This window comes from Electrona antarctica, assembly GCF_951216825.1.
Source record: "Electrona antarctica genome assembly, chromosome: 9".
Taxonomy (NCBI): Eukaryota; Metazoa; Chordata; class Actinopteri; order Myctophiformes; family Myctophidae; genus Electrona; species Electrona antarctica.
The window spans coordinates 21,840,200-21,853,013 of NC_136790.1; positions in this window are offsets into that span (position 1 = coordinate 21,840,200).

Below are 12,814 nucleotides of genomic sequence, written 5' to 3' on the forward strand. Positions count from 1 at the left end.
CCGTCTCTCTCTCTCCAGCACAGTGAGATTTAATCTACAGGACCATCCACTCTTTTAAAGTGTCTAAACTCCCCGGCAGTCACACTTTGTTATTCAGACTGTCTGAGTAGGCGTCAGGATGGGGCTCACATGTGTTGCACTTGCACAGAACTGCATACAGTGCGCATCGCGTGCAAGTGTGAAACACTTGAGTGTGCATTTTCTGCAGCGGTTTGCGTGCAAGAATGCATGTGTGTGTGCGTTTTTACAGTGTAAACAAAGTAGGCTATTATTATTATCATTCACTCATGTCTCCCGATAGCGGGAGCCTTTGTGTAGCCAAAGTATAAATGAGGCCTAACTGTGAGAACAGAACCGTGGACCCTCATATTATGAAAAGAAGCAACTGTAATTTCATCTCCTCCATCCTCTCTCTCTCTACTCTCTCTCTCCTCTCGCCCACTCGGCGATTGTTTACATGACCCACAGCGATCCCACAGAGATCGCAGCATGCATGTGCTTGTCATTAGCAGCATCTCTCTGCTGTGCTCTCTGCATCTCTGGCATGTCTGTGGTGCCATGCAGTTACAGTAACGTCCAGGCGGGGTTTCCACAATGTGATGATTCAAGGCTATCAGGGGGCATGGGGTGTTAGGGTCTGTCGGGACGCTGGGGGTTGGTGGTTAACGAGGCAGGGAGTCTGACTCAGCCTGTCTGTGTGTCTGTGTCTGCCTGTATATGTGCTGTATATACTGTACAGTACTGTGTGTGTGTGTGTGTGTGTGTGTGTGTGTGTGTGTGTGTGTGTGTGTGTGTGTGTGTGTGTGTGTGTGTGTGTGTGTGTGTGTGTGTGTGTGTGTGTGTGTGTGAAACCCTTCCCCACATATGTTCACCTCGTTACCTTCATGCTGCAGCTCACAATCCAAGAATGCCTTTCACTCACACACACACACACACACATATACACACACACACTTTCTCATTTCTCTCACACAATTAATTTGATATAGACCCCCCCAATAACCCCCCCGCCCCCTCACCTCTCTAACACTCCCATGGAGCCCCAGATCATGAGCTCAGTCCAAACCCAAGACATCTGGCCCCGACTGCTCACAACACAGGGAGGTGGATGCATGATGAGTGAGGGACGACAGAACAATTCCAATGAACAAGGGAAAACGTGAAGAAAAGGAAACCGCGTTCCCTCAACATTGGTGACCGTATGCACCTCCCTAAGTTCTGTGTGGTTTGTTTTCTGTGTCATCTCCTCCACTATAATTGAATGAAAGGCATGAACACGTTTGAATCTGTATTCATTCATTGGGGTGGATTCAGCTCGGATCCAACTACTGTGACCTCAGTTCTCTGAAACGGTTGTTTTATGAGACTCCTGTAGAGATGACATCATTGGAAGTAGTTTGGTCATCAGGGCTGTAACAATAACTCAGTGATGAGTTCATGATAAACTATGAAATCCTCAGTGTTCAGTCAAGTCCGAGAGTATACAAATATCAAATGGATCTATACTGTAGATGGTGATATCACACATTACATTTGTATTATATGCTCAATACACATACAGTTCTGTCACACTGTGGGTGTCTTGCTACAGTTTATTTTTTATTTTTATATATATCCCACGATTTTGTAACCCATTTTTCACCCCTGTGTCAATGATCTAATGTGGGCTCTGCACACCCTCCGCCAACCTAGTCCCCATATATGGGGGACATGGGGAGAGCAACGGACTTGAACTCATGCTTCCTTCATGCCTTAGTCCCCATATATGGGGGACATGGGGAGAGCAACGGACTTGAACTCATGCTTCCTTCATGCCTTAGTCCCCATATATGGGGGACATGGGGAGAGCAACGGACTTGAACTCATGCTTCCTTCATGCCTTAGTCCCCATATATGGGGGACATGGGGAGAGCAACGGACTTGAACTCATGCTTCCTTCATGCCTTAGTCCCCATATATGGGGGACATGGGGAGAGCAACGGACTTGAACTCATGCTTCCTTCATGCCTGAGTGTCCAAGTTGCTCCTTTACACCTGACAGGGGGGAGTTTCCCTGGTTGGACGTAGCGCGTGGAAGGAACACGTCATTCCAGCCAGTTCCTTTCCCCTCCATCAGGCGCCCCGGCTGGCCAGGGAGAGACCAGGATACTTGCTACAGTTTTTATTACAAACGCATGCACCAACCATATATTATCTGTGCACAAGGAAAAGGCATTTATTTTCACCAATTCAACCATGTCAAGTAAAGATACAACTATTGAGACCATTACTTTTTGTGACTTGCCAACTACGTAAATATCCGTAACTCCTGCCTATGGGATGTTATATGCCAGCACCATACACCATATATATGAAGCGGTTGAGCCGAACATCTGCTTTTAACATTGGTCCGGTAGGCAACGCCTCCATCACCCCCAGCACCAGGATTTTCAAAGTCTTATAACTCTGACAATACGAGCGCTGTACCTGGTGATCGGCATCCATCCAAGGTTCGGATGTCATTTGTGATTTTGTACCGCATCGCTCCCAACGTTAACGCTTCTGGCGAAAGATAAACAGCGTGGGCTAACACAAATAAGCAATCGTTACAACGGTGGTCTCCAGGCTGGGAAACGGGAAATGAACATGAGCTAAAATAGAAGAATCCCCCTGGCAGGGTTTACCTACACTCTGCTGCCACCTAGCGTGGCACAGAAATAATATTAAAGACCTAACAGGAAGAAATGTGGTGGGGTTTGTTTCTAATGCAAAAAAACAACCACTGTTGTCTTCTGGCTCGTAACTATGTCTGACAAACATGTGGTTCTGCAGCAATGTTTGGGGTCAAGTATGAATTGAAGTTGCAGATTTTCACAAGCCTACTCTTTATTGGGCTAGAACCCACTATTAGAAGAGGCAATATTTAAGCAGCAGTCCCTACCATCATTACCACATAGTAGCAGCTGTTTTCCAAACAGATGAGGAGAGGGAGTCAAGCCAGGGCCCGACCCAAATCACTTGCATGACAATCTGATCCAGGAACTGTCATTTTCACAATGACTCAAGTTGTGAAATCCTGATGTGGGTTTCAGTCAGAGCCACTGGCAGAACAAATCCTAAATGCTTGTCTGTTTAAAAACAGGCAACCTGATCCAAGGCCAGGGGATGTGGCACAGTGTCACTGCACTTAAAGAAGATGTTCAAAGCTTTTACACTGATATATAAAAGCCCAATAAAGAAGTTTAAGGGCAAGGCAACCTTTAGGTGTATAAACGCTTGTGATCTCTTGGCTGATTGTGTTCTGTAATATAAGACTAACTTTTGGTTTTGGAACGCCCTGACCGAGGACAAGAACATTATTCGCCTTCTCAAAAACCCCATGAAACCCAGTTGTTTATAAAAACAATGATCGTGATGAATATGATTTGTTTTATTCGTCTTTAAAACTTGCGTTCGGTAGTAGCACATGTCCTAATAATAATAGTGATGTATGCAGTTAAATCTAAAACCATGCAAGAGTAGCACATCATGTGAGTATGAGCAACGTGACATGTTGTGAGCTATATTTGATTTGATTTTGCAGAGATTTTCTGAATATAATATACAGAAGGGTTTAAGTGGTTAATAGCTGAGTTTGCCAGGATGAAGGATGGCCAGAAGAATCCCCCAGTAGACTCAGTGAATGTGAGTTATTACTTGCGCAAGCAGAGCGTGCAAGTACTGGCGCGGTATGTATGTCGTGTTGTCCACTGGCCAATCAGATGTACAGTATGTATGTCGGTGTTGTCCACCAGCCACTAAGATGTATATATGTCGGTGTTGTCCACCGGCCAATAAGGGACCACCATTCTTGATGACGTAACTAAGGTACGTTTGGTGATCGGTTGGGTATGTATTATGTATGTATGTCGGGGTAAGAATGGTGGTCCCTTATTGGCTGTTGATGGTGACGTAACTAAGGTACGTTTCAAGGTTGGTATAAGGTCAATAACCAGATCAGTGGCCTTGTGGTTAGAGTGTCCGCCCTGGGACTGGGAGGCTGGGGTTCAATCCCCAGTCGGGTCATACCAAAGTCTCTAAAAAATGGGACCCAGTGCCTCCCTGCTTGGCACTCAGCATCAAGGGTTGGATTGGGGGTAAGTCCCTGTGACATACTAGCGTCATGTCCAGGGGGTGTACTTGTACATCAAGCTGCCTCACGCTACAAAAACAGGAGATAGGATCCTGCGCTATGGTCCTCATGGCTCGGCAAGGCTACTATAAGGTCAATAACGGGTCTAAAGGATTTAGAACAGCAGTTGTAATAGACATAAGTTAATAGAGTGAATTTCTAGTTGATTATTTTAATATTTTAATGCCACGGGCAGGGCAATGGCATATTCATATTGCTATTCTTTCCGTCCAACTAAAACAAACCATTATGTGCCTGTGCTGTTGAGTTGTTTTGCAAAGTGAGCCTAAACAGTTTCTGCACTAGTACACAATGCATTTGTGCACACTACACTACACAATGTTGTAAATAGTTTACTGTTGTGACAAAAACATTGATGTGATACAAAATTCTGAGGCTGTTCTGTCACGATGACCGACAAAATAACAAAACATTGGAGTTGGCTCTGATAATTCACAGCTGGTGACCGTGTGGATTTACCCAGTGGCCCCGCCTGCCCCTTGAGACTGACAGCCCTCGCCATTTCCAGGTGCGACGATGCGATTGCAATGCGCTTGTATAAAATGAAAAAGAAGAAACTCCCGCACAAAAAGTTTTAATGGGAAACAAACAACATTTCCGTATGTTAGACCTTCATCAGGTTATCATTAGAACCAAACCGAGAGAGAGAGAGAAAGACCATCTTTATTAAAATGGCATCACTGTTTTTTGACATAAGAATAAAAATAGAGAACTATCAATCATAAATAGGCTAAATTCAAGTGGACCATCTCTTTTTAGCAATAGGTCGTGATCACCTCCTTCGCGCGGCGGATCGACCCTTTCAATGATGCAAAAAGAGAGTGATGAGATCAGTCATGCTTATGATCATGAAATGCATCATTCGAGTGCCCTCGAGTGTTAACTTGTGTGTTCTACTTTGCGCATGCGCAGTGAGCACGATGCCTCCGTCCAACTAAAGCAAACCATTATGTGCCTGTGGTGTTGAGTTGTTTTGCAAAGTGAGCCTAAACAGTTTCCGCACTAGTACACAATGTATTTGTGCACACTACACTACACAATGTTGTGGAGGGAACTGTGTTTATATGTCCTGCCGGTGTACGGTGAATAAAGTGAGTTAAAACTGAATAAACGTTGTTTATTAAGTCGTGATCAACATCAAGATCTGCAACACAAGCTGCTTCCACTGGTCTCTGTTGCTCATTACCACACTAAATTCATTCACAGTCAGTCCTGACTGAGTCCCTACTCAACATCTGGAAATGTGAGTGGTCTGGTTCCTCTTGATGGGCAGGGTAGTCGCCACAGAATCCGAAATGACCTGGTCTTTTGCTCTGTGACAATGTCCAGAAAAGCGGAGCTTTTAGCCTAAATCTATTGTTCAGCAGATAAGACAAAAGGTCTCCTTGTTTTAGTGTGTAACAGAAAGGAGGGGAATATTTGACTTTATCATCATCAAAAGTGTCTGAGTGGTGAGAGTGCAGATCCAGTCAATCTAAAGAAACAAAATCAGCCAGCATCACTGAATGAATTATTTTTCATGTATTTAATTCTCTCTAAATGGTAAATGGTGCATTTATATAGCGCCTTTATCCAAGGCGCTTTACATAGATTGTACATAAATTCACACACCGATGGCGGTGGAAACCATGCAAGGCACCAACCAGCACATCAGGAGCAATTTGGGGTTCAGTGTCTTGCTCAAGGACACTTCAACACTAACTCTGGGGGAGCCCAGGTTTGATCCAGCCACTCTACCCCTGAGCCACCACCACCCTGCTCTCTCTCAAACGTATGAATGATAACAATGTGGACTATCGTGTCACATTGTATTGCAATTGTGATGCCTGTGTAACACACATCTGACTTTATATTTGAGTCAGACAAATATGAATGATAACAAATTATGATATGAATGATAAATTATTTCCTCTAGTCTAGTGGCCAAGACACATTGCATTGCAATCGTGCTCCCAGGCTGTAACACATCGGACTTCATAATGGAGTCAAACACTGAACAGAGCCCCTCTGCTCTGCAGTTGAAGTCAGTCAGAGAGAATGAAAATAACCCACTTCAGTAAAAGTAGGTGTGACTTCAAGGGAGCGATCTTTATACTCCTTCATAGGATGCAGACAGAGCACATTCCCACATGAGTATCCGATTACTTTATTGTCATGTCCCTTCAGTCTGCTGAGGACAGTCTATCGTACTCGGGATCAGATGCATGGGATAAGTGTTGCCAGATTTTGCGAGAGAAAAGAAAGCAACCAGGTCTATGAAAACAAGCCCCAAAGAAGTGACTATATTATAGGCCACATGAGCACATTAAACGTATATTGTGTGTGTGTGTGTGTGTGTGTGTGTGTGTGTGTGTGTGTGTGTGTGTGTGTGTGTGTGTGTGTGTGTGTGTGTACCACGTTACTTTAGCCACCACGAGACAGATAAAATTGACTACTCACCTAATGCTGTGGAGATTCCATGTTTAACGTACTTCCAAAGTGTGTACATTGTTTAAGTCAGAGATACGTGGTTTTCATATCGTAACTATATTAACTTTGGTTAAAAGCTTGTGTTTAATCCACGTGGGTTCTTGTTTACTACTTGGTTTGACTAGCACTTGGAACGAAATCATCAACCATTGTGCGACTGAGCTACCTGGGCACGAATTGTGCGCTTGCAGATCGGCTATTTTCAAATGGTAAATTTATGTATAAAAATTTTAATATTTTTTGAAACAACACAAATCTTGTATGGGGTCCCTGCTACTAAATATTGGGGGTCCATGGCCAAATACATATTAATGTGGGGGTCCTTGACATGAACTGCCAATAACTACAAAAGCTACTTTACAGAAAAACAAGCTCCAAAGTCCCTTATAATAAGCAAACATGGCAACACTGGACAGGACCAGGCTCAGACAGGCCTGCTGACAAGTCGGCGTAGTAGTCCACTAGGCTAGCGAGGCAGCTGGCAGAATGGGGTTTTGTGTTTGTATTAGAAGGTGAAGTTCCGCCCGCGCGGGCAGCACTTTCCTTGGCTACAAGTAGTATGGCGGGGCTTCGCCGACGCCCCGCCCTACTACTAGTGGCCAGCGTGGTAAAACGAGCACTCCTTTCCTGAGCTATCCTAGGAAAAAAAAACTTGCCTGCTGCATAATCTGATGGAATTCAATTCACTGTATCTTCTGTTTAGTTAAAAAAAATAATAGATTTTTTTTTAATCAAGACTGAGACAGTAGTGACTTGTATATTTTAATTGAGTGCATATTTATTTTGGTCATGATTTCATGTCAAGTGCAGAAGATTATGAAAAGTAAACTCTATATTTAGTCTGCAGTGGTTCCACTGCATACTGTAGCTTTAAAAAAAAGCATAACTGCAACCTGATGAGAACTGATTAAATCTGGGATTGAATTCAAACTAAATGAAATTAAACCTCTTGAACTGATCCTGAATTTCTCCTTTTGAAATGTGAGGCAAAATGTGTAATCATTTCTGTGAGCTGTAGACTGAGGTTGAAAGTAAGTTTATGCACTTTCATCTCCCTTCAAAATGGATGATACATTTGCTGCTCTCTTTCTTCCAGTTTCAACTTTCCCTCCCAACAGTTTTACTTTGTGTGACTTTCTTTGGTGCTGTGTATTGTAGCACTAAAGTCTCAGTGACCATTGCCAGACAGTGATTGTTCTTACCACATTTGGCAGTAAATTCACAATGAGTCAATGTTTGGCAATGTCTAACAATCTGTGCTCCGCTTTTCAACAGTCCATCTCCTGTCATCTGCAATCTTGCAGACAAATATGTCATGTGGAAACCTCATATACAGTATGTCCAAAACTGTTTCAGGATTCAAATGTAAAAATAACAGAAGTAGCACATTGGCAAACTCAAAACCTGTCGATTCGTTACTTTTGATACGTTTGTGTGACACTGCAGTATGGCAAGTAGGGCATTCATTTATATAAAAAAAAGCACAAAAAGTTGAAATATGGAGAGGTTTCTGCCCGACAGCGACGGTGTAATAAACAGTTAAATTATTGTTAAACATCTGCATTACTTCATTTACGATTTACTTTAAGAAGTCTACACAATTAGAGAATGTAGAAGAATTGTTATTTTGATCGTTTTCCTGTTATTCTCTATGGTAGCCTACCACATCAATACAACATGGATTGTGGACATCTTATTCAAGTGACAGTGTCTGTCCGTTCGCGGCCGACGCCGCAACAGCCGCGGCTCACGACATGCGTTGCCGGTTAAAAATCACCACAGTGGCCAAATCCATATGGCCACCATTAACAACCTATATAAGGCAACATTTTCTAAATTTCATTATGCTTTAAGTAGCATGTGACGTGTCAAGCTAGGGGGGTTTCATGATTCTGAATCCATTCCAAGATTAGTTTTGCTGGTGGTGTCACAGCACAAAATCCTTTTCTATCTATCAATTTATTTTAAGGCATACCCTAATCCAGGCATGTCCAAAGACCCCACAGCTTCTTTCCTAAAATGTATTATTTATCTGGTATAGGCTGTGTTGTGACAGGATATAATAGGCTATATGTACTATATATACTACTAGACTATGTTGTAACCGGAAGGATGCAGTGTACGTAATAGGCTGTGTATGTTTGTCTGCTGTTGCTAGTGAGTTGTGACAGGGTACAGTGTCACAACTTGGTCAGCTCACGTTCTTTCTTTCTACCTTACTTACTTATACTCAAAGCTTATGATGTCTCTCTCAACCTGCTCCACAGGTACACGAGCCAGGGTGATGACCCCAGACCCCTAAGCTCAGCTTCTTCTCAGCCCTGAGTCCATTCTCCTATGACATGTTGTGAATGCTGGACCCTAGAGCCTTGCTCTAAATCCCGGACCACTGCACTACACCAGAATGATATGTGCAATACTAAACATCCAAGGCTGAGTGAGAAGATGGCAGCCAGGAGAATGAGGCTGGTAGGTGCCATTGATACTGGGAGGAAAGTGCTGGTCAGCTAGCCAGATGTATGGAGGATGGAGATGACTGGAGATGCCGCTGGATTGCTCATCATGAACTAGAGATAAGTTTGACCCTGGCATCACTTAAACAACTGATAAGTGAAGTAGAAGACGGCTCAAGGTAGGAACTTTTTACATTTTGTATTAAATATTATTATTTTTTGCTTGTATTGTATGCTGTGTAGTGTGATTCAAGCTGGTGTGCTATTGCTGTCATTTTGGGACCCAATGACTGAGTGACAATGAAACATGTTCAGTAACTGTTTGTGGCTCTGGAATTAAATGCTGATGTGAGATACAGTTTGTATGTTGTGTATCCTTTTAAGGTATGTGAGTTGTAACAGGGAACAGTATGTGTATGTGGCTCTTGATCATTTCAATTATCCTATGAGTGAATTTGCTATTTCCTTTTGATTCGAGCTAGATGTTTTGGGCTTTATAACAGCCATCAATTCCAAATGTAAATTTTCAATTGAAGACTGACAAACAGTAGGTTACATGTGTGTTGTGTTGTGGTTGCTGAGGTTTGTTGTGAGTTATTTGTTCATGACTGGCATGGTGGCAAAGAAAAATAAAGAATTATCTCTCCCTCTCTCTCTCTCTCTCTCTCTCTCTCTCTCTCTATCTCTCTCTCTCGCTCTAATAATTGTCTCCACCAGGCCGAAGGCATGGGGAGAGAGTATGTTTTGCACTCCGTCCGTGTGTGTGTGTGTGTGTGTGTGTCCTACTGTCCTTCCGTCCGTCCGTCCGTCCTTCCGTCCGTCCGTTATCAGCTAATCTCTGGCACCATTGGCCCGATCCATGCCAAACTGTGCACACACACTCCCTGGATGCCAACGACGAACCTCTGCCCCAAATATTCCTCAACGGCCTGTTATAGCGCCACCATGAGGCCGATTTAGGCAAAACACATTTCTGTAGATAACTCGTACACATTTGATCCATACATCACACAATTCGGTATACATTATCTCCATAGTCATGTGATCAACACAGATCTGCACAATGTCCCATCTTCCATCCTGATTGGCTAAGATTGGCTTCCAAAACTCACATGATTGGTCCGTTTCAAACAAAATGCCACAAATCACAAACACAGTGTCCAATTTCCATGAAATTATACACGCACATTTCCACTAGGCCGAGGACGACATGCCACAATTTTTCCCCCAAATCAGCCTCACGGTGGCGCTATAACAGGACAATTCCTGTTTTTACCTATAACTGCATCGACAACTTATGTATGCGCACTCCCTAGAGGCCATGGAAAAACATTTTCCCTGCATCCCTCCACATCTGCCGGTTATAGCGCCACCATGAGGCCGATTTCTGCAAAACACATTGTTTGTGTTAGTCGCACAGATTTAATCCAAATCTCACGCACAGCGGTACACATGATCTCTGTAGTCATGTGATCAAGACGAGCCACTGATTAGCTAAGATTGCCTTCCAAAGTTTTCAGGAGTAGCCCGTTTTGTAAAAAATGCTGCACATGTCCTGCTCATCCAGAATTCTATCCTCAGAGATGCTATGAGTGATCTGGCTCTGCATTTCCTCAACAAAACCAAGAAAATTGTTGCAAGAAACAAACAAACAAAAAAACATGTTTATATTACTCCGAAACATTTTGCCAAACATCACACACACTCCTATCCTCCTGGTGGAGACCTGTGCCCAGAAGGGCACTTTTTCTAGTTGTGATTGTCATTGATCTTTGTCGTCTTTTATGGATTATGTAGGTCAGGCAAAAGATGACAGAAAGAAAGAAAAATGTACAGTATAGGATGTATTTACCAAAAAGAGTAATGTTATTCCTTGTAAGAGAGAAGCTTACAGTGTGTTTATGATTGAGGAGCTCATTTCCACCAACCATTTAAATGCCCACATCTTTCCCCAGTGTATTTGTACTTTATATCTCTGACGCGGTCGACTTAACATCCGCTATTTAATTAACTTGGGTTTGAAAATATTTCCTTTTCACTGTTCAAAAGCCATGCAGTCCTTCATAAAAAAAGAAAGGTGCTGGGTGCTCGTAAGTAAAAAGAAATCAGACCCGTTTGAACTGAGTGGTGCTGTACTGTGCTCGTGCTGTAGTACTGTACTGGTGTGTGTGTGTGTGTGTGTGTGTGTGTGTGTGTGTGTGTGTGTGTGTGTGTGTGTGTGTGTGTGTGCGTGTGCGCACATGTGCGTGCATGTGTGAATCATACATGCGCATGATGAGTAATTAAAGGGTTAGAGGTCTCAGCCTTGCTTGTAAACATGCCTGTAAAGCAGCTCTCAGCCCCCACAGAACATCTGGCCAAAACCACTGGATCGTGGAGGTCTAGCGTGGAGATGCAGTGATGCCATTTCCCCGCCCAGTGACATGCCAACTCTTCATTTGGCAGACATTATAATGAGCATTGGTGAGGACCAATTATATGAAGATAGCCTGAAAATTGGTGAAGTCATCCTTTAAAGGAGACAATTGGCCCAGACTGATCCTGACGGCCTTTCCTGTGTGACACTCCCCATCTCTCTCTCTCCCTGTTTCCTGTCTGACTTCACTTCACAGGCATAGAAAATAAATCTTAATAAAAAAGAGAACACAATAAAGTACTTTCTTTTCAAAAACGTTTTATTGCAATTTCAATAATATAAGTCTCAGAGATCATAGGGCAGACATAATGAAAAGACTGTTGTTGTGCAAAACATGCCCCTTCAAGACAAAAGAAAAAACATTTTCTCCCCTTCAAGTCCCAATTTAGTAAAGCCAATTCCCAATCCCAAGTCATTGGGAGGGTGAAGAAAGCCTCGGGTCTCCTCCGATACCCGTGCCGTCAAGCCACCATCTTCTTTCCACCTGACAGTGACGGGGACACAATAAAGTACTAATGAGGCAATAACAACACACTGGTAGCATATTTCTGTGTGTTAATTAGAAGGCAAGACAGACAGACAGACAGGCAGGCAGACAGACAGACAGACACAGTAGAATACTATAGATAGGTAGGTAGTTACAGTAGGTAGATAGATTGGCACATGGAAGTTCTGATATTTTTCTTCTATCTATCTTATGTCTAGCTCTGGAGTAGCTAAGACCCAACACTATCTGCATATGATTGGAGTGTCTGCCACTGATCTCTGTGAATGCGCAAAACCACAGACTGTTGAACACATCATTGATGAATGCCCAAACGACGATACCACTTCTTGGATGATGTCCAAATTGCCTGTGTGTGTAGCCCTATACGAACGAACGCTATGTCTAGCTTAGCTTACACAAATGATTATTTGGACTGGTTAGTGCCAACTAGGGTTGTACCGATCCAATCACGTGATTGGAAATTGGGGTGGATCATGTCATTTTCAAATGAACTGAATCGGATCGGGAGAAAGAGCAACGTGATCCATATGATATTAGACTGGATATGGTCTGTGATTTTGGATATTGTACTGATATGACATAAGTGTAAAAATAAGTGTAAAAGTGTAAAAATATAAATATCGGATCAGGAAAAATCGGTATCGGCAGAAGCAAATGATCTGAATCTGATCGGGTGCAAAAAAAACGTGATCGGGACATCCCTAGTGCCAACTATTGTTCTCATTGTTTATAGGTTAATAATTATTACACAGGATTGCAGAGCTGTTCTCCAGGCAGGCTAATGGTGGCTCTTGGTG